General features: G+C 44.4%; 1 long non-coding RNA gene across 1 annotated transcript in view; it reads left to right on the forward strand.

The window, feature by feature from the left end:
* The window catches only part of LOC132252230 (uncharacterized), a 52,318-nt gene that overhangs the window by 26,748 nt on the left and 251 nt on the right, over positions 1-25,319 (forward strand). Inside the window, exon 3 of the long non-coding RNA XR_009464128.1 lies at positions 25,066-25,136. This is a non-coding gene — a long non-coding RNA (uncharacterized LOC132252230). The remainder of the gene's footprint in view (positions 1-25,065; positions 25,137-25,319) is intronic.

A 25,319-nucleotide genomic window follows, 5' to 3' on the forward strand; every position in this document is an offset into this window, starting at 1 on the left:
TAACCTACTAAATCAGGGGTGGCCAATATGTGATGTGTGCCACAAGTGGCATGGGCAGCTGCTGTGTACAAGTCCCAGGCACTCAGTAGAGGAAAGCATAGAAATGGAGAAGGGAGCAGATCAGTCTGTGATGCTGTGAGAGGAGGTGTCAGAGTCAAGAGCCAAGTTAACCTTTCCCTGTTCCTGCAGCTGTCACTGAATTGGGCTTTGAGTCCTTTGCTTGCTACATAAAACTCTGGCAGTCAAAGGGCCAGGGAAGGGTTTACTTAGCTCTTAGTTCTTCATGGTGATACTTCCTCTCGCAGCAGCATCCTGCCTCTGATCTGCTCCATTGTTGTAGGCTCAAGCCCCCCTGCCACCATGCTGCTACCCCAGAATACAAACTCAATCAGGTATGCCTCTGGGGCAGGGCTGCCAGCTGTCTGTAAATTTACAGATGCTCTGTAAAGAACAAACCTAAAGACACCTATTTATTAATAAATAAATAGTAGCTGTCCATAAAAAACATTAAGCAACCCTGCTTGAAGGTCTGTGTGCTCCAAGTATGAAGCTCTGTGAACAGAGCTGGTTGCGGAAGCAGTGCCACCTCGTGTCCAAGCAGGGGTGCACTGCCCTGCATGGTGCCCTTTCAGGGTCTTTTTTGTCTATGCGAGTCTCAGTAGCCTGCTTCCCTTTGCCATGGGCTGCTGCTGTGTTGTACCACCTGCCTGCAGGTAGGGCTAGATGGCCCCAGGCAGGATGGGGAGATGGTAGTATGGCTGGAATGAAGGTGTGAAGGTGGGGGCTGGGTCAAGGTGGGTTCATGTGGGTCAGGATTAAGGCTGGCAGGGTAGGCTGATGGGGGCAGCACCATGCAGGGTGCAGTTGTGGGTGCCAGGGTGTGGGGGTGGGTAGGGAAAGCAGAATGAAAAAACACTGCTGCATCCAAGCAGGGTTGCCAATCCTCAATATATGCTTTTATATAATAAAGGGCTTAGTTCATCTGTCTGTCTGTCTTTAATGCTCTCGGAGCACTCTGATTGGTTAGTGAAACAACTAATCAGAGTGCAGAGCGCCGCCATGATGGGAGGGATGCAGGGGACAGAGCGGAGGTGGGGGGTGGGAGGGGAGGCCAGCACTGCTGACCTTGCCTTTTCCCTCCCGGCCTTGCTCCTCAGAAGCAGTGGAGTGCCGCCATGATGGTGGGGATGAAGGGAATGGAGTGGGGAGGTGAGGGTTGCCCTGCCACCCCTCTGTCCCCCTGTGCCAGCATCCTGAACCTCCACCACCTCCAGCGCTGCTGGCCTTATCCCCCCCCCCCCGCTCCATCCCTGGCATCATGGCAGCGCTCTGAAGGGGGGGGGGGTGAGGGCAACATTGCTGGAGGTGGTGGAGGCACAGGATGCTGGTGGAGGGGGATGGAGGGGATGGCAGGGCAAGCTTCCCTGCCCTGCTTCTGGGAGGCGGCAGCAGCATGGGGTGGTGGGTGGCTGTGCTCCATCCCTTCCTGCCCCGCATCATTCTTGATAGGCGATTCTCTAGTATTGTATATATTTATCTGTCTCTGCCTGTCTGCCGGCCTGCCTACCTGTCTGTCTATGTCTGTAGATATCTATACAGATATCTTTAGATTTAGATATATAGACACACACATATACACTCACTCACTTACTTATTTACTGATTATCTGCAAACTTTTTACTAACAACCAAGCTAAGGTTGGTATTGATTCCCTAAATTTGAACCTAGCCCTTCTACCTGCTATCCAGGGCCTGACAGAAGGGATACATTTACATTACCTTAAATATATATTGGTATAATGTATGTCAGTAAAAAAGCTTGGTTGTCAGTAAGAAAGTATGCATATTGTCAGGAAAAAATATTTTCATTGGGTTGGCAACCCTGCTGTAGGGTGAAGAAATCAGAGAGGCTTTCAGGGAAGGGACAATAGGAATGAATTTGTGGCACTCTAGTTAAAAAATGATGGGCACCACTATAACTTGCATGTCAACAGTTCCTGGGTATTGCCAAGAATAAAACAAAAAGGAAGTCAGTGGAAATGTGCAAGTAATGGCACCTTATGTCTTCTGTAAGGTGGTCGCTAGCTTTTATTCGTGTCATCATTTTACAGACAACATAACTTCATGTATAGGCTTCATTCTCTTGCCCATTGCAACAGCATAAACTGCTACACCAGCACCCCTGAATTCATTGTCTATTATTTTATATCCACTGACCATAGTTTAGGAAATAATTTTAAGCAGGGGTCTTAAACATTAAAATGACTGCTGCAGAAGAACCGTACTCAAAATAATTTTAAATAACAATGTGCAACGGAAATACTTTACCAGGTTTCAAACCTTTCAACATGGTATGGAAGCTGATAGAAACAAACCTAATCATAGAATATTGAAGAGGGGGTTCTAACAATGATCATATTGTCATTTGGATAAATGGGGAGCAGCTGGATAGGATTGTGACCCAGATCCTAAACCTACAGATCTGCTGAATTCAGAGTAGCTTGGTTGGTAGAGGAGAAAAATAGTTTTGAGACCTGCCCATCCCCAAATTTAAGGGCACCCAAGCACAATTCTATTTCTCAGCATAAGTTAGAGCAACCCCAGAAGCTATATAATTTAGAGTTAACTCCAGGACCTTATGGACTCCTGCAGTATCTATGGATTGCCCTGCCCGCTATACACCCCTCACCCATCCCCTTTCTTCTCTGTTTCATTCCAGTGGCACATCAGTCCTAAGAGCAGCTTATTTAGGAATTATCTGTGATCACAGAAGTGATAAATTCACAACATTCTTGTCCATTTATTCTGTATGTGTTTTTATTTTTCATTATTCTTTTGGGACCTTTTTACTAAAATGTTCAATGTTGCTCAGTTGCACAGCTTTCTGAGGCATTGGCACAACTGTATGTGTTGCATGCTCTGCAAGGTAAGCATGTTACTGTTCAAGGCAATAAGTAATGGGATCATTGCCTCGTTTATCTGGTTGGGAAAGCAAAGTTGATTGGTTAGGGCATAGGCCTATTACAGAGGTTAAAACATAGGTTAAAAATCTGTCGATTGCCAATGTTCTAGCAGGACTGGGTAATCCAGAGCAATTGGGAGCAGTTTTGTAATTACTTTGAAGTGTTTCATTTGAAAGGTTATGTCCCTTTAAAGTCTTTCCCCTTTGTCTATGTGACAAAATGGTCGGTGTAGACTGTTATATGGACTTCTTGACACATTGCTGTGAAACTGCCACTTCTTTGTCTACATTTATGCTGGCAGTATACAATTTTATTCCTAGATTTTGATGCCAAATAACCAATCTGTTTGAACTGTGGTTGTCATATGCATATTAGATGCTGCTTTGAGAAGTCTTATTTGGAATTGTGAGGTGACAACAGGTTGATTATTTTTAAGGACCAAGATAGCTTATATATAGTGGAAGTGATTAGAATTATTTCAGCTTTATTGCCTTGTCTTCTGTCCTTTAATATCCCTTTCTTCTTTGAATTTTGTCAGTGATTGTCACTCACCAGATTTTCAGTTCTTTTACCTTGTCATTCTTATAATTCTGTGCTGTAACTTCCAACTTCCACATCTTATTCTCTCCGTACATTTAGGACCAACTTTTCCAAGTTTGCATCTTAGACTATGTGTGGCTGATTGCACACATTTAGCTGTAGCACTCTTCAGGCTTGGAAGGGCTACAGCCTAGCTGCAGGCAATTGGGAGTAATTACAAGCTGTGTAGGAGGACTGGGCCAGATGAGAAGGATAATTAGCTGGCAACAGGAAGTTAAAAGGTTCCCAGGGAAAGGAGCCAGAGGAAAGAGGGTGAGACAGGGAGAGAGAGGAGTCAGGTTAATGGTGGCAAAACTGAGCCAGGCAACTTCTTGGGGTCTGGAGAGAGACCCAAGGCTGTGAGGTTGGAAGCAGCTGTACCACCATAGGCCTGTAGTTAGAGCCAGGAGGAAAAGGAAGAGTTCAATGTGCAGGAAACAGCACTGAGTCATCTTCTCAGGGCTAGAGGAGACTCAGGACTATGAGTGCACCCTGTATGGACTATGTTAAGTTATGCTATTCAGTGCTGATTCATGTTGGTGATGAGGGGCAAATGTGCCTAAGAAATAAAGTATTATGTAGTGTTTAAAGGCTTTTTAAGTGAACCCCTGAACCCACTACAATCAGTGGAGAATGTGGGCACATTTTAAAGGTGCCAGAGGTGGCACTTGTAAACAGGCTGCAGTAGCTGGAAGGAAAATTTAGCAATTTAAGAGAACTATATTAACTAAAGTGCAATACAAGAGTTAAAGAGAACTGAGGCAACTAAAGGGGCCTCAAGCAGTTCACTTCACAACATTAGTAGTTTAAAGGAAACCTTATTTCCCAGACATGAGCCTTGTTAGAAGAGTGAGCATGGCTCTCTGCCCTGTGTTGGGGGGGATGAAGGACATTACATGGGAAATGGAGGCTAGCATAGGTCCTAATGCTCTAGAAGACTGAACTATGTGCGAACTATTCATATTATGACTCTTCTCTTTTCTGATACGGTAGTTGAGAAGGCAGCATGCCTGTGGTGGGAATTGGAGATTGAACGTCAAAACTGTGAGCAGGCTGAGGCTGAAGTAGTTGCTTTGAGGCAACAGCTGATGGGAGGAAGAATGGGAGGAGGAATGGGAGGAATAAACAAGGAGTTAAAATGTCTTTTGGCTGTTAGAGCAAAGAAAAAGAAGGAGTTCATGCAACTGGTCACTAGGAATCAGAAAAGAGCTGAGAGGGAGAGGAGTGGCTGCAAGCTCTTCACAAAAAAGTTAACTGCATTTACTTCTGGGCATGGGGAGACATAAAGGACCTAGAAGAACAGTTGGCTGCCTCAAGAGAAGAGCAGCAAAATGCTCTCCAGGAGAGAGATGTGGCTTTATTACAGTTGCACATCATGTACAAGCCCTTGTAGAACATGACAGTGCAGCAGCTTGGAGGAAAGCATGGAATGAAACTACCATTTGGAATAAACATCTGATTCCTGACCCAAGAATAAAGCTTCCTGGCTTTGACCTTCCATGAAAGATGTGGAAGGTTCTAAATTGGGTCTGAACTGAGCATGACTGCTGTGGTCACTGGATGCACAGATGATTCATAGATGTAGGGTCAGAAAGGACCTTCTAGATCTTCTAGTCTGACCCTCCTGCCCTGGACAGGAGAGAGAACTGTGCTCAAATGACCCCAGCTAGGTAAACATCAAGACCCCCAAGGTAGGAGCTAGCACCACTTCCCTTGGAAGTTGGTTCCAGATCCTAGCCGCCCTGACTGTGAAGTAGTGCTTTCTAATGTCTAGTTTAAACCTACTCTCTAACAATTTATGGCTGTTATTCCTTGTTACTTCGGGAGTAACTCAGGGGAACAAGGTCTCTCCCAATCCCCGCTGGTCCCCCCCTAGTAAGTTTATAGATGGCCACCAGGTCCCCCCTCAGCCTTCTTTTGCAAAGGCTGAACAGGTTAAGGTCCCATAGCCTCTCCTCATAGGGTCTGCCCCCCTCATAGGTTCTGTCCCAGATCATGCAAGTGGCCCTCCTTTGGACCCTCTCAATGCTGTCCACATCCCTCCTGAAGTGCAGTGCCCAGAACTGGACACAGTACTCCAGCTGATGTATTAGGAGTTCTGGAGAATGTGACTGTGGCAGCCCTGATCAAACTATGCACAACTGTCAAGTCTCACCTAAGTTGATCCCAGTTCCATGAGTCCCTCCCTGTGATGCTGGGTTGCCCTCAACTCACCTGCAATGTCTTGATGAAATAACTTTAATTGAAAGAGGGATCCAATGGTGTTAATGTGAGTCCCGGTTACGGTTTACTCACTGTTCCTTCATGGACAACTTTGGGGCTCTGCCTCCCCTACACCCTGTCCACTTGCAAGCTATGTGAGTTAGTACTTTTCATCCAGCCACCACTGCTTCTGGCCTCTGCTCTTGTCTGCCCTGAGCTGCCCATATTCTGATTCTCCCACCTGTTCCCAGTGGGTGTCGTTCAGGGTGTCCTACAGTATCTTACCCCCTACCTATACCTTGCTAGACTACCCTACAGGTCCAACACCTGGTCCCACCTTCCTTGGAAGGTGATCTTACTGAAAGCTAGCTGGTCACTGACCCTGATCCAGTGCAATTCAAGAAAACAAGAAAAACATTCAAAATGAAACATAAAATGGTGAGCTGGCTCTAAAAGCTGTCTCCAGCTCCCTTGTGCTACATGCCTATATCTGGCCCTTTCTAAAGGATTATTCTGGGGCTGCCCTTCCATGGGTTATGCCCAGATTCCCTGTGTCTGCCTCACTTCAACTCCAGTACGGCTCTAGCATTGCCAGGATTCCTCTCAGCCTCGGCATGCCCTGGCTTCCCAGCAGCCAGGCTCTTCCTGCCCAGTGACGGGATTCTCTCCCCTCAGTTCAACAATTGCCAGGCCTTTTAAATCTCCCGTGGAGGTGCCTGAGGCTGAAGTCATCAGCTGGGTGCTGCTGAGCTTGATTGACAGAGTGCTCAAAAAGCAGTGCCGCAGTGGCACTTCTCTCTCCAGGCATGGCTTATGTTGCCTTCCAGGTAAGTCCTCCATTTTCCCCAGAGTCCCTCACCTGCACCCCTTGGAGCCCAGCTGGGGTCCCAGAATCCTGGCTTTTGTGAGCAGCTCCAGCCACCACAACCATATAACAACACTCTGCCCTATATACAAATTTGATGGTGTCATTGAAGAGATACATTCCCTTTCCTGGGGAGCTATTAGACTGGTTAACTAACCTTAAACTGGGCTAAATAGTTTTTGCTCCAAGTCGTATGAAAGAAGAAGAAGTTGCACATCCTGGAGAAAGACAGAGACATCAGCCAAGTCTCTCTGAGAGAGATGCAGAGGGGGTAAGCAACACTGAAACCAGAGGGTCCAAGACCTGGAGGCCAGAGTCCAGGAGCTCATGGAGAGGTGCCAGCAGACTGAGGCTAAGGTAGGAGCAGCCAAGTCACTGAAAGCCCAGATCCAAGAAGTAGAGCCCAAACTGAAAGAAAGCTCGTGGGAGCTCTTGGAGATGAAGATTGCCACCCTAGAGATAAAGCTGCCTGATGCTGTAGCTAAGGGCACACAGTTTCTGGAAAGAGCCTCAGATGAAGAGCAGTGAGAGGACTGCAACCTAAGAAGTGCCCCTGGGAAAAGAAAGAAGACCCCAAAAGTGAGGAGGGGACCTCAGTGGGTATGCAAGGAAGTAGAGAAGCTGCAGCATGCAAAAAAGGTTTTAGATGTCATTATAGAAACCTGTGGACCTGAGAACAAGCTGCCACTAAAGATGTCCATTTGCACCCCATCCAACAATGGAGAGCCTACAACAAGAACTGTGGGGTCTCTGGAGCCAACAGTGAAGAAATTGACAGCAAGACTATGACAATACCCACCACGATAGGGAAGGCTGGCCACCAGAGGACCATTGTATTTGTGAGGAAACTTGACTTTGGGGTACGTTGGAGAAAGCTGAGACATGTATTTGAAATGGCAGGAGCAGTGAAGTATATAGCTGTCTGGCAGAATAAGACTGGGAAGAGCTGTAATATGGGGACAGTTAAATTTGTCCATCCCAGGGATGCCACAAGCACGGTGATAATGTTTTATGGACAAATGTTGTTGTGTAGCAGATCCATGCGAGTCAAAATAGACTAAAGAACTGCTCCAGCTGGAGAGTACCAAACAGTAACTCCCTTGGGGTCCTTGCAACTTTCAGGTGAGATATAGTCCCAGTAGGGAGCCAGGCCCAATCGTCTACAGAGGAAGGAACCTAAGAGCAAGGGCTGGCCTATGGGGAAGCCAAAACACTGTACTGCAGGTACTGGGGGGAGGTGGTATGAGAAAGAAGGGAGGGTATTGTTAAGGACAGCAAGGGCCAGGGGAGCTACCCAGGAGTGAGCCACAGGCCCCAACTGGGAACCCTTGCAGATGGGCAGGTTGGAGCTTATTAATTGGGGCCTGAGACAGAGCAGGCAGTCTAGACCTTCACAACGAGGAGTTGTGTGCAGGGTAACTGTGGGAGAACAAATGCCTGATGTCCAAGCACCCCTGGGAAGATATGCAAGAGACTTATACTGAAATGAAAGTTGGACCCAGAGTGGGGATCTTTGGGTACAGCCAGTACCAGGGGTTTGGGTCGGATTGTATGGTGGTGGAGGTCCCATAGCACCTGGGGGGGGGGGTGCACCAAGAAAGCCCAGAAAGAGGAGAACCAGGGCCGAGGGGCCCAGAAGCAGAGAAGGGTGAGGCTGACAAGAGGAAATCCCGTGGTACCAGGGGGCTGCTGAAATTAAGCAGCTTTGTCCTGTGCTAGAAGTGGCACAGGGAAGCTTTGGTTCAGTAGCCATCCCAGCTCAAGACAAAGCCAGAGAGGGAAAAAAAAACAGGGCCAGGGGTCCCACAATTAGAGAAAGTGGGAAATCAGGGTGCCCAGTGTCTCATTGAGAACAACTTTGCTCTGTGCAAAGGATGCATAGGGAGCTGTGGCCCAGTAGCCATCCAAGCTCAGACTCAAGACAAAAAAGTGAGACTAGACAGCTAGAGCCAGGGAGGTTATAGCTGGGGCCTAGGCTGAGAAGCTTAGGCCAGCACCTGATTAGAATGAAACCATTAATAGGTAACAACTGTGCAATATGAACATAGGTATAGGAGAGGTTGGAGCCCACAAATTACACCCTTAAGGCAACTAGGTTATGGATGGGACAGGAGGGTGCGGGATAGAGAATTAAAAAGTGTTCCCTCTTGAGGTGGAGGAAGGATGTGTAGCAAGCTGGTTGGCAGAGGCTTGCAGCAGACTACACACATTCAGCTGTAGCACTCTGAAGACTTGGAAGGATTACAACTCAGCTGCAGGCAGTTGGGAGTGATTATAGGCTGTTTAGGAGGACTAGGCCAGCTGAGAAAAATAATTAGCTGGCCACAGGAAATTAAAAGGCTTCCAGGGAAGGAGCTAGGGGGAAAGGAGAGAGACTCCTAGGGAGAGATGGAGAAAAGAGGAGCTTGGCTAGTTGTGGCAGAGCTATTTCTGTCACAGTCAGGCTATTTCTTAGGGTCTGGAGAGAGACCTAAGGCTGTGAGGTTGGAAGCAGCTGCACCACTGCAGGACTGGAGTCTGAGTGAGGTGGAGAAGGAAGAGTGCAGTGCAGAGGAAGCAGAAGTGAGTCAGAAGCACCTTCTCAGGGCTAGAGAGGACTGAGGACTGTGAGTGCACCCTGTGTGGACTATGTTAAGTTATGCTATTGAATGCTGATTTATGTTGATAATGGTTCCTGAGTGCAAGTGTGCCCAGAAAATAGAACTGTGTGAAGTTCAAAGGCTTTTGAGCTAAACAAATCCCCCAAACCCACTACACTATGCATATGGTCTCTGTGTATGCCAGTATGTCTGGTGTGATCACACATATGAACTAGAATTATGAGTACATATATGACTGGAAGCAGAGCTCACAGAAGCTAATTTTTAAATAAAAATGTCACAGTTTTGAAAGATCTCCTCTTGTACCTCTTCTTCTTTCCTTATACAAAACAAGACATGTACTGATATTTTGTTTCTTTGTGTACATATTCATTGCTCTTCCCAAGTTTATAGCAGAACCTCTCCAAAGCTCTGACTAAATAAAATTTAGGCTTAAAAAAATATATATTAATTTCTTATTGAGGGAATGTGTTTCAAAACTGGTTCATGGTTTGCACAGAAAACATAACAGTTGAACAGAACTGATATTGGAACATGACCAAGAATCTCTGTGCACTTGCATAACTGGATCAGGAATAAACAGTCTTAAGCTTTTACTAATTAATAGGTATGTATGCTTTCCTCTGTCTGTCTGTCTGTCTGTCTGTCTGTCTGTCTGTCTGTCTGTCTGTCTACGTGCTTTCTTACTTTTTATCACTTGAGACCCACTCTCTTGAGCTGGTGAGAATCTCCTGAGTGGAGTTTAGTAGGAGTTATGTCATATTAGTTCTTTGGCACACTGCATCTCAAAGGATCAGACACTAAGACTAGGTGTACAGTGATGGTTAACGTCCATCTAGAGGTCATTGTCAAAACCATGCATGCTGAAGACTTCTACTATAAATGCCTACAACTGCTCCATGACAACATTCTATGCAGAGACTAAAAGCTTAGTTGTACTCTTGAGAACCAAGTCAAGAACATGCCCCATTGTTTCCAAGCCCTTCACTTTCTACAATAAGTCTGGATACTTACACACAGCAGAATAGGACTCGAGCATTGGAAGCACACGAGCAGACATTCCATTGTTTCCTGTTTCCTTTGTTGTTCTCAAAAAATGATCAGCACAATGTGGATGACTTTTGATGTAGGATACAAAACAAAATGTAGATGGGGAAGGGTGACTCAATTCCAGACTGGCTCAAGACGGCCTCAAGGTGACCCTAAATATCAGTTTTGGCATAGTATCCATCTAATCTGTGTGTGTATGTGTCTACACCAAATCTATTTGATTATGTCATGTCTCTGTATTTTAGACCCAATTCAAATAATCCATAGTCTTTCAATTGACTTTCTATGCACAGTATTTTGGGCCCCACTTCAGCAAATGCATGTACTCTGTGTTATTTTCTATTCCTTAATATATAATATTTTTCCTCTCCTTTGAGCTTCTTATGGACTTTTGCAACGTAGATGATCAACATCGATTAAAACATTTTGCTGTTTAAGTTCCCTAATGTTCCAACTCTACTGTTATCCAGGATAATCAAAACCAAAATTCTAATGACTTCCGAGATGAACAAAATGTGGAGAGCTCCATGACATACATCTTAGCCCATGTTACCAACTGAGTCACCTAGGAGGAAATCCTATTCAATATCCAGCTTGTAGCAGCTCAATTTACAGTAGAAGCACACCACAAGAAGAGGGTTACATTTCCTCATAAATTTATCTGTGTAGGAATATTCTTGGTGCAAATTGCTCCATCTCCAAGAACTTCAGCCTAAAGCTATCATTTAGGCATTTGATAAATGCATATTAAACTCTAGCTACAGTTTGAATCCACTTCCTACATACTTTTTACAGAATGTATTTTTATGTAACTTTCACAGTGCTGACCAATTTAATTTTATATAGATTGATTACATATTCAAAAGACTTGCAAGTAATAGTTGCCAGAAGACCATTATATTGCTGAAATGTTATTAAAGCAAAAGAAATATAGAAATGGGCATTAGGCTGGAGACATTAAGCTTGAGAAATTCCACAGAAGTGTATGAGCCATGTGTTTTCCCATATTACCACTGGCTCAAGTAATTATTCCGTCTTAATGCAAGAGTTTAAATTAAAAATATGTTAGAAAAGCATTGTGATGTATTTATATCAAGGCTTCAAAGTCTGCCTCATTATCAAGGCATGCTTCTGATATTTTTATCCTCTTTTATCTTCTCTCTTTGAAACAAAGCTATTTTGAAGTATAAAACAGGTGAGGCATCTTTTATAACAGTCATGAAAAGGAAACAGTGATAGAGAAGATCTGTAAGATAGATGAAATGCAGGCAAAGGATCATTTGAAAAAGTAAAATGAAAGATGATAATAGAATCGTGCCAGATTACAGTCACAAACTGAAAATACCTTGGCTTGGTTCATGTATATCAGAAATCAACAGCAGGCACCATATTTAAAATGTATTTTAACACTTGTACACATTATGCTGCATCACAATTTGTCCCTTCAGGTTGTGAATAGAAGGCTATAAACTCGTACCCTGATAAAGAAGAACTGAACTGAAACAAAAATTCCTTTTTATTATGCTAGGCTACAGACAAATGTACCTTTCAACCATTTTAGAAAAGGATATTCATATGCTTCTGTAGTCATAGAGGCTAGGGACAGGCATTCCACATAAACCAGTGTAAGTGATCAGAAGCCAGTTTAAAGATGTTACAGAACAAAAGTTCAGTGCACATAAACTGGTTTAAAAATGGCCGAACCTAGTTTAAGATGCAATTGGATGGATGTAGTATCACCCTTAACTGATTTAGGTTAAACTGGTCTATCAAACTTCTGTTCTAGATCCCCTCCTGACTCAGGTTACCTGGCAGTCCCTCAGCATCCCAGGAGACTTTGCAACCCTCCCTGCAAGCTCCCCCCCGCCCCCCGCCTTGTAAGGTATCCTTCTGGAACATGGCTCATGCTTTGCTGCTCTAGCCCAGTCCTTAGCTGGCTGTGCCCCTAGGCTGTCAGAGAGTTGCCTGCATAGCTCCTTTGCCTATCCATGGCTCCTGGCTCTGGGCAGCATGCAGCTTGGGGAAGGCATGGGGAGCCAACACAGACTCATCCCTCAGGGTCCACACAGCCCTGGCTCAGCCAGCATGCAGCCAGGAGCTAGCAGGGAGAATCAAAAGGGAGCCTTCCCTCAGTGTCTGTGCAGCCCTAGATTGGCCAGCTAGGAAGGGGATGGTGGGGAGGGGGGGCCCTTATGGAGAGCCAACGTAGAAGCTTCCCTCACAGTCCCTGTTGCATTCTCCCCATCAGCTCCAGGCTGCCTGCTGGCTGAGCCATGGCTGTGCAGAGCCTGAGGGGCTGTGCAGAACATGAACCAGTGTCCATGTTCACAGGTGATTGGTAGTGGGGCACGTGCCCCACCTGAGATTGGCCCCAACTTGGCTCCGCTCAGGATGGGGCAATTTTTTTGCCATGTGGGCTGGTGACATGTTGGGGGCGGGCGGGCACTAAGCTGAGGCACAGAAGTATAGGAGTGGATATAGGGCTTTTGGCCCACCCCCAGGCCCATCCACAGATTGTGCCCCCCAGACTCAGGAGGCACCAGTCACCCCTGTCCATGTTGGCTCCCTTCACTCCCCTCTGCCTGCTTCACCTGGAGCCAAGGTTGGCCTGAGGGGCTGTGGTCTGACAGAGGTGGAGCCTCAGTTCCCTCCCTCACCCCACTTGTTCTGGCTTCCCCAATGCTGCTGCTGGCTGGGCTGTGAGACATGTCAGGACCTGCTCTAGACATGGGCTCTGTGCAGGGAGGATCTATGGAGACAACAGGGTTGGGGGTGTGTGCCTTGCAGCCAATTGGGGATGGCCCCACCTTGGCTAGAATTGGCCACCCTCAGCAATGTGGCGCACATGGGGAGGTGTGCGGGAGCACCCCCTGGCTTCTGGCTTTGGCCAGTGAAGGCATCTGTTCCACCCCTGCTGCCACTGAAGGAGAAAACATATTCTTTTCTCTCTCGATCCAATCTACGCAGCTTAGAGAAACCCACGTATATTGAATTAATTCCCCATCAACATTTTTGACTGCCTGTATTTAGCCAGAGAGTTTCTCTGTAACTTTAACCCTGAATGGAACAGGGTTAACATTGCAACAGTTTTTTCACACGTGTATCCTACAGAAGCATGCAGATATAACAGTCATATCATAACAGCTTATCAGAATCATTTGATATTGATACAGTTTTTATGAGAGACAGAAACCTCCCATTAATCATCATGAAAGTTTTTGATACATGTTTAAACTCTTGTTTCAGTATTGAGAACTGGATTCCCTTCAGTAACTGTGGTAGTTTCTTTGCCTACTAAATCTGACATTTGATTTGAGAAGTCAACTTACTCTGATGTAGCTCATGGAGATTGTGTAGTTGTGTTTGCAGGAAGTAAACAGTTATCTACTAGGCCTGTGCGGTGGCTAGTATTTGCTCTGGATTCAGATTTGGCCAATTCAGGAGACAGTGATTTGATTCTGTGATTCACATCACTGTCCTGAATCAACTCAGCCAATTCAGCAACAGCCAAATTGATTGAATCTCCGTATCACCCCTGTCCCCCACCCACTCTCAATGGTTGCCCCACCTGCTCTCCCAGCTCTTTAAAAAAAGCCCGCACTCATCGGCTGTTGCCAGGTGGGGGGGCAATCCTTGCTGCCCACCACTGCCCCATGCCACATGGGGGAGGTGGGGAGCTCTGCCACGAGCCCCCCATCCCTTGCTTGCTGTCCCAGTCCCCCCACATGGCTGCCCTGCCTGCCTGCCCCAGCTCCTGGCCCTTAAAAAAAAAAAAAAAAAAAAAGCAAGCCCCAACTCACCAGCTTCTGCCAAGTGTGTGGGGGTGCAATCTTCATTGCCCTCTGTCCCCAGAAGCCCCAAGGCTGCTGCAGCAGCTGATGAGTGTGGGGCTTTTTTTTTTTAATTGCTGGGAGCTGGGGTGGGCCAGGCAGCCACTGGGGGGCTGGGAGAGTAGTCGGGGGCTTGTGGCTATGTGGGGAAGCAGGGATTGCCCCCCTGTTTGGCAGCAGCTGGTGAATGGGGGCTTTTATTTTAAAGAGCTGGCAGCTGGGGTGGGCAGGGCAGCCATGGGGTGGGGGCTGGGAGAGCGGGGTTCAGGAGGCACTCGGGGGGGTGGGGGAGCAGGCAGGGGATGGGGCCTGTCAGGGGTCCTCCCATGGTGCCCTCCCCCTATGTACCAGCATGGAGTCCAGGTCCAGCTCCCTGCTGCAGCTAGCAGGGACTGCTTGCATCGCCAAAGTTCTCTGAATCTTTTCCGAATTGATTCAGAGGGCTTCAAATGGATTCAGAACTTTTAATTGGTCTCCTGATTCGATTCGGATTCGGAGATTCTGCCACTGAATTGGCCTGAATCTCCTCTGTATCGAATCAGCACCCGAAACTTCTCACAACCCTATTATCTAGTACTTATTGTTAATGTCATGCAAGTTTTAGGTGAAATAACATCCACTTTGCATTTATTTAAATTCTACAGTAGGTATCTTCCATGGTTCTTAATCTAGAAATACCTTTGTGCATATTTATGATGTAATAATTTATTTTACTGCTGTTGCACATGTATGCTAACTTCTCCCTTTGTTAGAGTATGAAAGATGGGTTAATCATTTTCCTCCTCTTAATCTTGCCATATCTTTTCTGGATAATTTAGAGACAGCCTTGCTATTTTTGCTCTCATGTGTTACAGTGTGGATTATGATGATCTAACCTTGTAAGTAAGGTCTTTTTGATGTGAAAGTATGTCATATTTTTTAATTTGGGAGGTGGGATGTGAGTAGAGTGAGGGGGCTAACAGGTCTCAAAGACTGGCTATAGAAGTGGCCACAGGCTTAAATGATGTTGATAGTTGACTGAGTGATGAGGACTCTTGCATGATAAAAGAAAGATGCTATCTATGAAGCAGGGAAGTTGTGTGTCACGTCCAGCAAGAACTGGCAAAAACTAGCAAAGCTGCACTGCTGGCATGGATGGCTTCCATTTTTACGTTTTGCTTGTAATGCTTTTGTAATTTCCCATGCACGTTTTTATTGAATTGGATTTGAAACCTCTGTAACTTATCACTGAATTCTTTTTTTTTTTGGTGATTTCTGGAAGGAAATACCTTTTTATTAAAACTCAGAAGTTTCCTTCAATATCTTGCAGTCATAAATGTTAATGGTATGAAGTGGAAAATTATCACACTTTTCAGAACGGGACTAAATCTGGGCATGTTATTGGTATATTATCAATGCTCTAGTGCTTATACAAAGCAGTATGTTCATAATGGCAAGTATTTCAGCCTTTACATTCAATTTGACCTGCACACTTGTGTCTTCTTTACAGATGTGGAGAAGAACTGTTAAGAAACATTAGCAAGTCTCCAAATTTACTATAACCAATTAAAACATGTTTGGACACTGCTGGGGAGCCCTTTAGTATTTAAAAAAATCTATCTTAAAATAATTCAGCATAACTGGAAGCAAACCCTTTTGGGGTATGGTGGGGGGAGGGGGGTAGAGAAATGATTCAGAAGGGCAATTTTGTGTTCTGCAGTCCAATCAGGATGGAGCACGTGTAACAGACCCTGTATTCAGAGCTGTGCTGACATCTTTAATTACACCATCAATTATGCTAATTTTAATGCATACTTGAGAATGTGATAAAAATAAACCAAAGGAGATTTTCTTAGCTGCAGTTTCATGGTTGAAATCAAGCTGAACACTTAAAATGAGGCTGGATGAAAACCTAGATAATGTGCCATAGGGAGCAATCTTGCCTAGGCAGCAAGATATGCTGGATGGGCTATATTAATCCCTTCCTTCATCACACTTTTAACATTCTGTGACACCTAGCTCCAATATTTAGTTCAAAGAGGTTCTCTAAGTGCACAGTTGGAGCAAGTACAAAAACTGACTGAGTATACAGGTCAAGGAAATTGCCAAATTAAAACTGAAGTTGACCAAAGTATGGTGTTTCCTAAATCATAGAATTATAGAAAATTAGGGTTGGAAGGGACCTCAGGGCAGGTCATCTAGACCAATCCCCTGTTCAAAGCAGAACCATCCCTAACTAGATCATCCCAGCCAAAGCTACATCTAGACAGGCTTAAAAACCTCCGAGGACAGAGATCCCACCACCTCTCTGGTTGTGGAATCTCTATTGCTTTACTACCCACCTAGTGAGAAAGTTTTTCCTAATATCTAACCTAAACTTCCCTTGCTGCAACTTGAGACCATTGCTCCTTGTTCTGTCATCTGCCACCGCTAAGAACAGTCCAGCTCCATCTTCTTTGGAAGCACCCTTCAGGTAGTTGAAGTCTGCTATTAAATCCCATCTCATTCTTCCCTCATCAACTCCGCCTACATCATGTACCCTGGTGCTCTAACCATTTTATTGTCCTCTCTCCAATTTGTCCACATCCTTTCTATAGTGGGGGCCAAAAACTTAACACAAAACTCCAAATCTGGCCCCACCTGTGCTGAATAAAGGAGAATAATCACTTTCCTCAACCTGCTGGCAACACTCCTACTAATGGAGCTCAGGATGCCATTAGCCTTCTTCACAACAAGGGCGCACGGCTGGCTCATATTCAGCTTCTTGTCCACTGTAACCCCCAGGTCCTTTTCTGCAGAGCTGCTGCTTAGCTAGTCAGGCTGTACCAGTGCATGGGATTGTTCCGTCCTAAGTGCAGGACTTTGCAGTTGTCCGTATTGAAACTCATGATATTTCTTTTGGTCCAACCCTCCAGTTTGTCTAAGTCTCTCTGAATCCTAGCCCACCTTCCAGCATATCTACTACTCCCCCCAGCTCCATCCCCCAGATGGTGTCATCTGCCAACTTGCTGAGGGTGCATTCCATCCCATCTTCCAGGTTGCTGATGAAGATATTGAACACCACTGGCCCCAGGACTGACCCTTGCAGTACTCCATGTGATACTGGATGCTGACTAGGCATCAAGCAGTTGATTAATACCCTCTAAACCTGCCAATCCAGCCAGTTTTCTATCCACATCACAGCCCATTCATCCAGCCCATACTTCCTTAGCTTGTTTGCAAGAATGTTGTGGGAGGCTACATCAAAAGCCTTTCAAAAATCAAGGTACATCACCTCCACTGCTCTACCCACATCCACAAAGCCAGTCATTTCATCATAGAAGGCAATCAGGTTGGTCAGGCATGACTTGCTGTCGGTGATCCAAGCTGATTGTTCATAATCACCTTCTTCTCGTTCAAGTACTTAGAAATGGTTCCTTGAGGAACTGCTCTATGATTTCTCTGGGGACTGAAGGGAGGTTGTCAGGTCTGTAGTTGCCTGCATCTTCCTTCTTCCCTTTAGTAAAGATAGACACTATATTTGCCCTTTTCCAGTCATCTGGGACCTCTCTTAATCACCATGAGTTTTTAAAGATAATGGCCCGCAGCTCTGAAATCACATTGGTCATCTCCCTTGGCACCCTCAGGTACATCATGTGTGGCCCCATGGACTTATACACAAACAGTTTTTCTAAATAGTCCCTAACCTGTTCTTTCACCACTGTTGGCTGCCCACCTCTTTCCCAAACTGTGCTGCCAGGTGCAGTAGTCTGGGGAGCTGACCTTGCCTGTGAAGACTGAGATAAAAAAGGCAATGAGTACTTCAGTCTTCCATATCGTCTGTCACTAGATTGCTTCCCCCATTCAGTAAGAATGCCTCCTCCATTTAAATCATGTTACTTGTTCAGTGCTGTGGCTCATTGACCAGGAAAAGGTGGAGCCACTGCTCTAGAGATATAGGATTTGTCTCGCTTAAAAGATTTCCTTGTTATTAGAGTTTTATATTAACTAATACTGAGTTCTGAATTGAGGCCAGTCTTTACAAAGGTGTCACTTGATCATAGACTCATTGACTTGGAAATAACCCTAGATGCCTTCAAGAGTAATCTTGTCTAAACTTGATAAAATAAGGGTGCATGCTGTTTATTTTTGCAGATTTCTGACCACCTTATACTAGCTATCAAAAATGTAGCTGCCTGGGTCAGTATTGTACCCATATTTTATTGTACATATTTACCGTGTTTTTTTCATTTGGAGCTTGAGCATGAAATTGGTTGAATTGCAGGCATCAGATGTTTCATTTAGATGTTTCCCCTGTCCACGAGTCTGTTTGGGCTGCGCGCATAGGGAGGAAATATAGAAAAGTAGTCATTCTTGTATGAATCTAAATAGCTCTTGTTTCTGCAGATGAAAAATACTGTGAGAAGATAATCATTGTCTTACTTGTGGAAGTTATTCATACTCTGCTTGAACCTCGATCAAAAGTTTACCTGATCTTGCTGCAAACTTTACATTTTTATCCACACTACCTTATATCCTGAAAAATGAGAAATCTACTCTCTCATGGTGCCCATATACAGTAAAACCTGTTGATTTATGCCATGAACTCTCATACCATCTATAATTTTCACAGTTTGATTCTTAATTTTCATGGGTGGTATATGGACTTATTTTATCACTGGGAGAGCCAAAGTACCTAGCTTATTTTCAGAAGAGAATTTCCCTAAAGTTATGGTTCCTGGGGCATATGTGAGGCTTAAATGAAGACTGAACTGAGTCCTCCAGTGGTTTAAAAATAAAAGTGTGTGGGGGGAGGGTGCTAAGGAAATAGGCAGGAACTGTTTAATGCCTCCACAAAGGCTTCCCCTGCAGGCTTAACAATTTGTGCTTCTATTCATGCCAATACAGTAAAATACCAGCCTCAAACAAATAATTCAAGAAAGATGAGATTATCTAGTGAATTGTAGAATCAGAATAATTTACCCCATTATAGTATTAGGTTCTGTGGAAACCTTATCATTAGAGTATTCCAATCCTGGCCTCTCTGCCTTCAGCACTAATCAAGAAAGGAATATGATGCATGAACAAGAGTGAGATGGGAAAAAACCTTTTAAACTTACTTTGCGCACACATCTTTTTTTAAATCATTTATAGTAAAGATGATTTCTTGCTAGCAATAAAGACAGAGTTGTATTTCTGCATTTGTTATAAATGCAACCTATTTCTTCTTCTTCTTTTACATTTTCTTTTTATAGACATCACTTATGTAAGGTATGTGGGGGTTTTTAATACTCTATCTTCCAGTTACTATGAAGAAAGACAGAACTTCCTTGTGTCCATATTTAATAAAAGGGAGAATAATGTAAAAAACATGGTAACATCTCTTGGCAATGACCTCAGATGACCAGAAGGCAAAAGGAGGCAGAACAAACAGCTTAAAAGTGTATACGGATAACCGTGTATGTGATCATGTTAGCAGTTGTCTGAGTAAACTGCACCATGAAAAACAAATCCATAAATTTGCCTCGAGTCATTGAGTGCAAATGTTTTGCCTTATTCCCATCCATTTTACATCTAAGTCCAATGACAATTAAAAATTCAGTAAATAGGAATCTTTGCCGTGTCTGCCAGAACATGACACACTTTTTTTTCCCCCTATCCCCCACATGGCTGCCTGACTCATTTTATAGCATCAGCAATGACTGCCTCCTCAGGCAGCGTGTCCAGAGAGAAATAGCTGTTAAAAAGTCTCTCCAGTTACAAACATCAGAATTCAATTCTTTACAGCTTTGTTTCTTGGAGGGAGCCATTCTGGGACATCTCAAAGGTAGATCTACATTTGTTTCTTTACCCCCATTCTTTCTTCTGAGCCCTGTTTCACAAGAATCTAATGGCCCTTGGGGAAAAAAAAACTGGCCATAGGCATTTTCTGGACTGCCACCAAAATGTGTTGTTTGAAGCCATGGAAATGCACAGCTAGAATCTAAAAGCTTCAGATGAATCACAAAGATATAAACAAACAAATAAATAATAAATGAAACATACAGCTGTAGTGAGTCCATTTTGCTGCGGAAACGAAGGTGGCCTGCTTCCAAGTCTTTTTTGCTTCTGAAGGATGTGAGGGAATGCAAAAATTTGTTTTTAGTTTTGAAATTGTTTATAGACATGACTGGTCAAAGAGCATGTGAAAATCACTGTATTTTCTCACATACAGAATGCACCTGTAGCTATTGACTCAGCGGTGTAGCTCATGAGCTGCTGGTAGTCTCTTGATGCGATTTGTCATGTGGCACCTGTTTCATTTGCAGGTACTTTTGTATGAAGAACTACTTACCATAAAGGATTAATAGTCTTGCCACTGCCTTTGCAAAGGTCTGGGGCCTACCCTTGAGTGACAGAGAAAGTCCTTCTGGAAACATGGAGTGCCTAGGAAGTGTGACATCCAAGGAGATGGTTTGGATGTGGCAGATGGGACCAGGATCTTCCTAGGGCTATGCTTCTTGGATGCTCTATGTTCCTAGGAGGACTCATTCTGTCTCTCAGTCAACCATGACTTTGGGGGAAAAAAATTCTACATACCACTTTCCACCTATGAGGAACATATATTATTTGATGGAGCATTGTATATAAGAATATGGTACTGTGGTTGGGCATAATTTACCTTAGGAAGCACTAAACATTTAACTTGATTTTTCACTGGGATCTAATAAGTACTTTGTATAGTAAAACAGCTTGTTGAGCCCTTTGCAGCAGTTATGGCATCTAGATATTGAGCTTTCTTTCTTATACGTGCTTTTCCTTATTTTCTCTTCCTTGTTTGATTAATATGTATTTTAGGTTTTACTGAACTAGCTATCTGAACAATCCTTCACAAATGTCTTCAGCAGTTCTTGATCCTTAGGGGCTTGACTGTGGTCTTGCTATGAGTACGTGCTTGCTAAGGAAGAAACCAGGAATGTGAAAGATGCTGTTGTCTTCCTAGAGTCCACACCTTAGTTTTGGGGCCACCAGCTTTATAACTGGCACAGCTCACGTCTCAGGTGTCCTGACTGCAGTAGAAGCTGGCCGGCCAGTGGAGACTGGTAGGCAAAGTAGTGACCCCACAGAGTCTCCATGACAGCCTCTATCTCCATGAGCGCATAACCCTTGCTGGAGAACAAGTTAGCTCTTAAATCTCATGTGGAGGCAACTAAGATAGCTAAGATCCAATCCCAGGATTTGTTTCTATTTCTGTCCCAGTCTTTTGACCAGAGGGGCATAGTTGCTCTTTCCACTGTGCTGTCTTGTGCATCAGCACATCATATTCCTGCCTCACCATCCAGTTAAGTCATCCAGCTGTATCCTCCACAGCCTGCCTTTTTTTGTCTGTTGATCTCTACCAAACTGAAGAGTCTGGTCTTAGCAGGGATTATCTTTAACCAAGCAGCTGTGCTCATATAATTCCAGAGCAGATATTTCACATGCACCTTGCTGATTCTTCAAGGGACACTCCCCGCTAGCTTAGATATTCCTTGTGCATATACTTAGAATCTGTGTGCGCATCTAAACCTTTATTAGCCTGAAGCACAACATGAAGTGCCAATGTGAAGTGCCAGTCCCAAAATAGAAATAGATTAAATAATTTTAATAGAGTGAGTGCATGTGTGGAGAAAGGGAGAGTTAAGGGACAGAACCATGGACTTGTAGCTGGTCCCCCAACAGGCCACAGCTCCCTGATCATATCAAGCAGCGTGCACATTTTGCTTTCTGAGCCACTGCTTATCCATTTCCAGATGTCTTTGCACTTAGATGGCATAAACAGAAGTATATACTAGGAGAATACAAGAGCCACAGCACTGAAACTAAGGGAAGTAAAAACAAGCAAGGATTCTGCTACACCCTAACTCTTCTCTTTACCCTTTCTTCTCAGGAAAATAAAGCTTAGAATAAAAGAATGTGTCCAGTGTCTAAAGATATAACTGGCAGCTGACAGAGAGGGATAGACTATGTTACAGAGCATGAGCAGAGTGTGCCTGTGAGTGTAAGACACTTTTATTGATTTATTCACTTTTTCAAAACGTTATTATACAAATACTAAAAACAGGTGGTGAAAGTGCAAAGGTGTGTGGCCTTCCCAAGGGCCAAGCATGAATCACTTCTCAGTGACAAAAAACATGATGTCACCAGAGATTGAAGCCCCGTCCTCCATGCCCCACCATCTTTCACCTTGCAGAGAGCCTCCTCAGTAGTCCAGCATAACACAAACTGGTCCACATTTGTTGCTCCCAAATCAAATGTGATGCATGCCTGAACCAAGAAAGAGTCGGAGGGCATCATCAGAGCTGGCCTCTGCATGCTGGTTTCTGTGGCCTCTGAGTTGCCATCTTGGCCTGGTTCAGCAGGAAATTGGCCAGGTAGATCATGCTCCCCTTGGTTGCTCAGGTGGGATTGAGGGGTACTCATTCTCTGAGACTTCCAAGTCCAGTGCAACAAAGAGGGTGCTGAAGGCAGCAAAATGCTTACAGCCGAGAGCAGTCCAGGAAGATGAAGAAGGGAGTCTCCACTTCCTTTTCACAGGAAGGGCATGGACAGAACTTCGAGTTAGGTGTGGCAAGATAGCTTGGAAAAGAAATGGGATTTTCTGACTGGGCCCCGTCTGAAGGTAGGGCTGATAGGAGGAGGATAAATGTCAGACATTATTTGTCAAGCTGTGTAACATGAAGTGATGCTGTTTTGCATGTAGCTGGAAATGCTATTTTGAGGAGATGTGGAGAGGGCAATCATTATTTCAAGATGATAGGCAGTTGTTGAATTCTTGTTCGGATCCAAAGCATATCTAAAAGGAACGTGGAGTGTTGAATGACCTTTCAGCCTGCTCTGTTTTAGTTAGTTTCATCTGAAATTTTACTTGATACTATTTTGTTTTCAGCCTCTTGGTCACATGCAGTAGATGGGCCAGCATAGTTTTGGTCTGTCAGTAAGTTATTCTTTGTTTCTCTGTTGTGGTGGTTTGGTCATAGTTTGCAGTCTACAGGGTCTGTGGTTTGTTTACGATGTGCAGGTAGCAGTCTCTGCAAGCTGTCTTATGAGCGAGATAGATATTGCAAATGAGGGCCAAGGGAGACTTTGACTTGGATTGCTGTTGATGGATGATTAACTTTTGAGCCTACACGAAGTCTGACACTAGGCCAAAGGTTTAAAAGCCAAGTAGCCAGTGATCAGAAAGGTCAGCAAATGAAGGGGAGAAAACAAAGGAGTTTATATGGGAATCTGTAGATGGGGGAGAAGGATGGGGAGAGATGGGGGGGTTATACCTTTTCTATTTAAAGGTAGAGCCTAGGAAAAAAGACTATTGAGGCACTTGCAGTGGCAACTAGAAGCTATTTATGCATGAAGAGCTGCTAATAAAACTTGTGGAAGAGAAAATCTGTAGACTAGAGATCTAGCTGAGATGATGGTGAAATTCAGGTTAGAATTTAAAGGGCAACAGAAGGCAGGAGGTTACCTCGTGATTTTCAGACACCAGCTGAACATGGGGACCTGAATTGCAGACTCCTAGGCAAGGGCAGGAGACCCATGGTAGCATGTGATCATAAGGGTTGTGAAATGGCCACAGCATGACATGCTTTTCATTGTAGTATGGAATGAAAATTGTGTGTGTCATGGCAATGGGGAGCATAGAGGGAGGGAAATTTATTGGCTAGCTGGAGGTAAGGGGATACCCTTGAAAAGACATTAAAATGAATTGTAGGGAATTTTATTGATACCAAAAAATATATTTCCAAATAACGTATAACAATTAACTATCCACATGACTTTATTTTTCATGATAACCATTGCCTATTGCTTCTCCAGTTTTCCCTAGCCATCATAGTATTTGCTTCTTGGCCATAGAAATCTAAGGTACCAAGCCTGTTTGCCTCTAGTGTGGTCTTTGCAGATTGAGTGTATACATGGCGAGCACTTTCTTTCTAGATTCCCCAGGTGGGAGTGTTGGGTTTTTGTGTGTCTTTGTTTTTCAGTGGCTGTTGGTAGTAATTAATCTGAGGTTTTCTGTTTGTTGCCAATTTTAGGGATCCAATCTTTTTTTTGGCATTAATTGTGGTATTTAGAATTGTAACGATGCCTGGAGGTTTGTGGGATAGATGCAGCAGATGCAGTATAAATAAATAAGCAAAGTACAAAACAAAGGGTCATTGTTTGTTCCTTTTCAAACATGGTCACAAAGAGGGCACCAGGCAGCATGTTACACCTGTTGTGCATGTAAAAGCCAGCAGTAGGCCAGAGGTTTGTGGGCAAGTTGTTGCCAGTATACCTTTTGCACAGGGCTTTCAAAGCTTTGAGGTTAGAATACATTTTACAATACTGTTGTCTCACTCTTATAATGGGTTGCCATAATAATGGAAACAAAAAGTAGGTTTCTTTCTTACATTTTTCTCCCTCCATGGAACATTATGTAGTGTGGCATTATTACTGCAGGATTCCTTGTGAGTGTTGGCATCCAATTATCTATTCACCTTTTCTAGAAAAGTCTTGAGGCAGTTGTTTAGAAAATAAAAACACTTTGACAGAACTACATGAACTTTGCAAAATCCAGTGGCAGAAAAGAGGAAGGATAAATCCCACCAAAATTCCACCAGCCTGGAGAGCTACCCACTTTAAATACTTTCACCGTAGGTTCAGCTGTGGTAAGCTTTGCAATCATCAGGGCTTATGAGAGGCAGGCCATGAGGGTACAGTTATATCATGCCCCCAAGTTCAGGGCCCCCTAAATTATGAGTATTTTCTTTCTTAATAGACATTAAAATCTGAGTAAGATGCATGCAGGTAACATATTTATAAATAAACTAGAAGTATGATCTCTAGAAATATAATTAAAAAATTAAATAATTCATCTTAAAGTTCAGTAGGGCTGTGCAAAGCCTCAGGTGGTGAATCGATTCGGAGGAGATTTGGCCTGATTCGGTGGCTGAATCTCGGAATCTGAATTGAGTCAGGGGACCAGTTAAAAGGTCTGAATTGATTCAATCTTTTCCAAAGATTCGGAGAGCTTTGATGATTCGGGCAGTCCTCGGTGGCTGTAGCAGGGAGCTGCAGCTGACTCTGAGCTGGTAAGTACTAGGGGCAGGGGAAGGGACCATGGGGGGACCCCTGCCAGCCACCATCCCCTGCCTGCTCCCCCAATCCCCGCAACCCCGCCTGCTCCCTCAGCCCCCACACGGATGCCCCACCCACCACAGCTCCCAGCATTTTTTTAAAAAGCCCCAGTGCTCATTGGATGCTTCCAGGTGGGG

The sequence above is a fragment of the Alligator mississippiensis genome, chromosome 8 (assembly GCF_030867095.1).
Source record: "Alligator mississippiensis isolate rAllMis1 chromosome 8, rAllMis1, whole genome shotgun sequence".
In the NCBI taxonomy this organism is placed as follows: domain Eukaryota; kingdom Metazoa; phylum Chordata; order Crocodylia; family Alligatoridae; genus Alligator; species Alligator mississippiensis.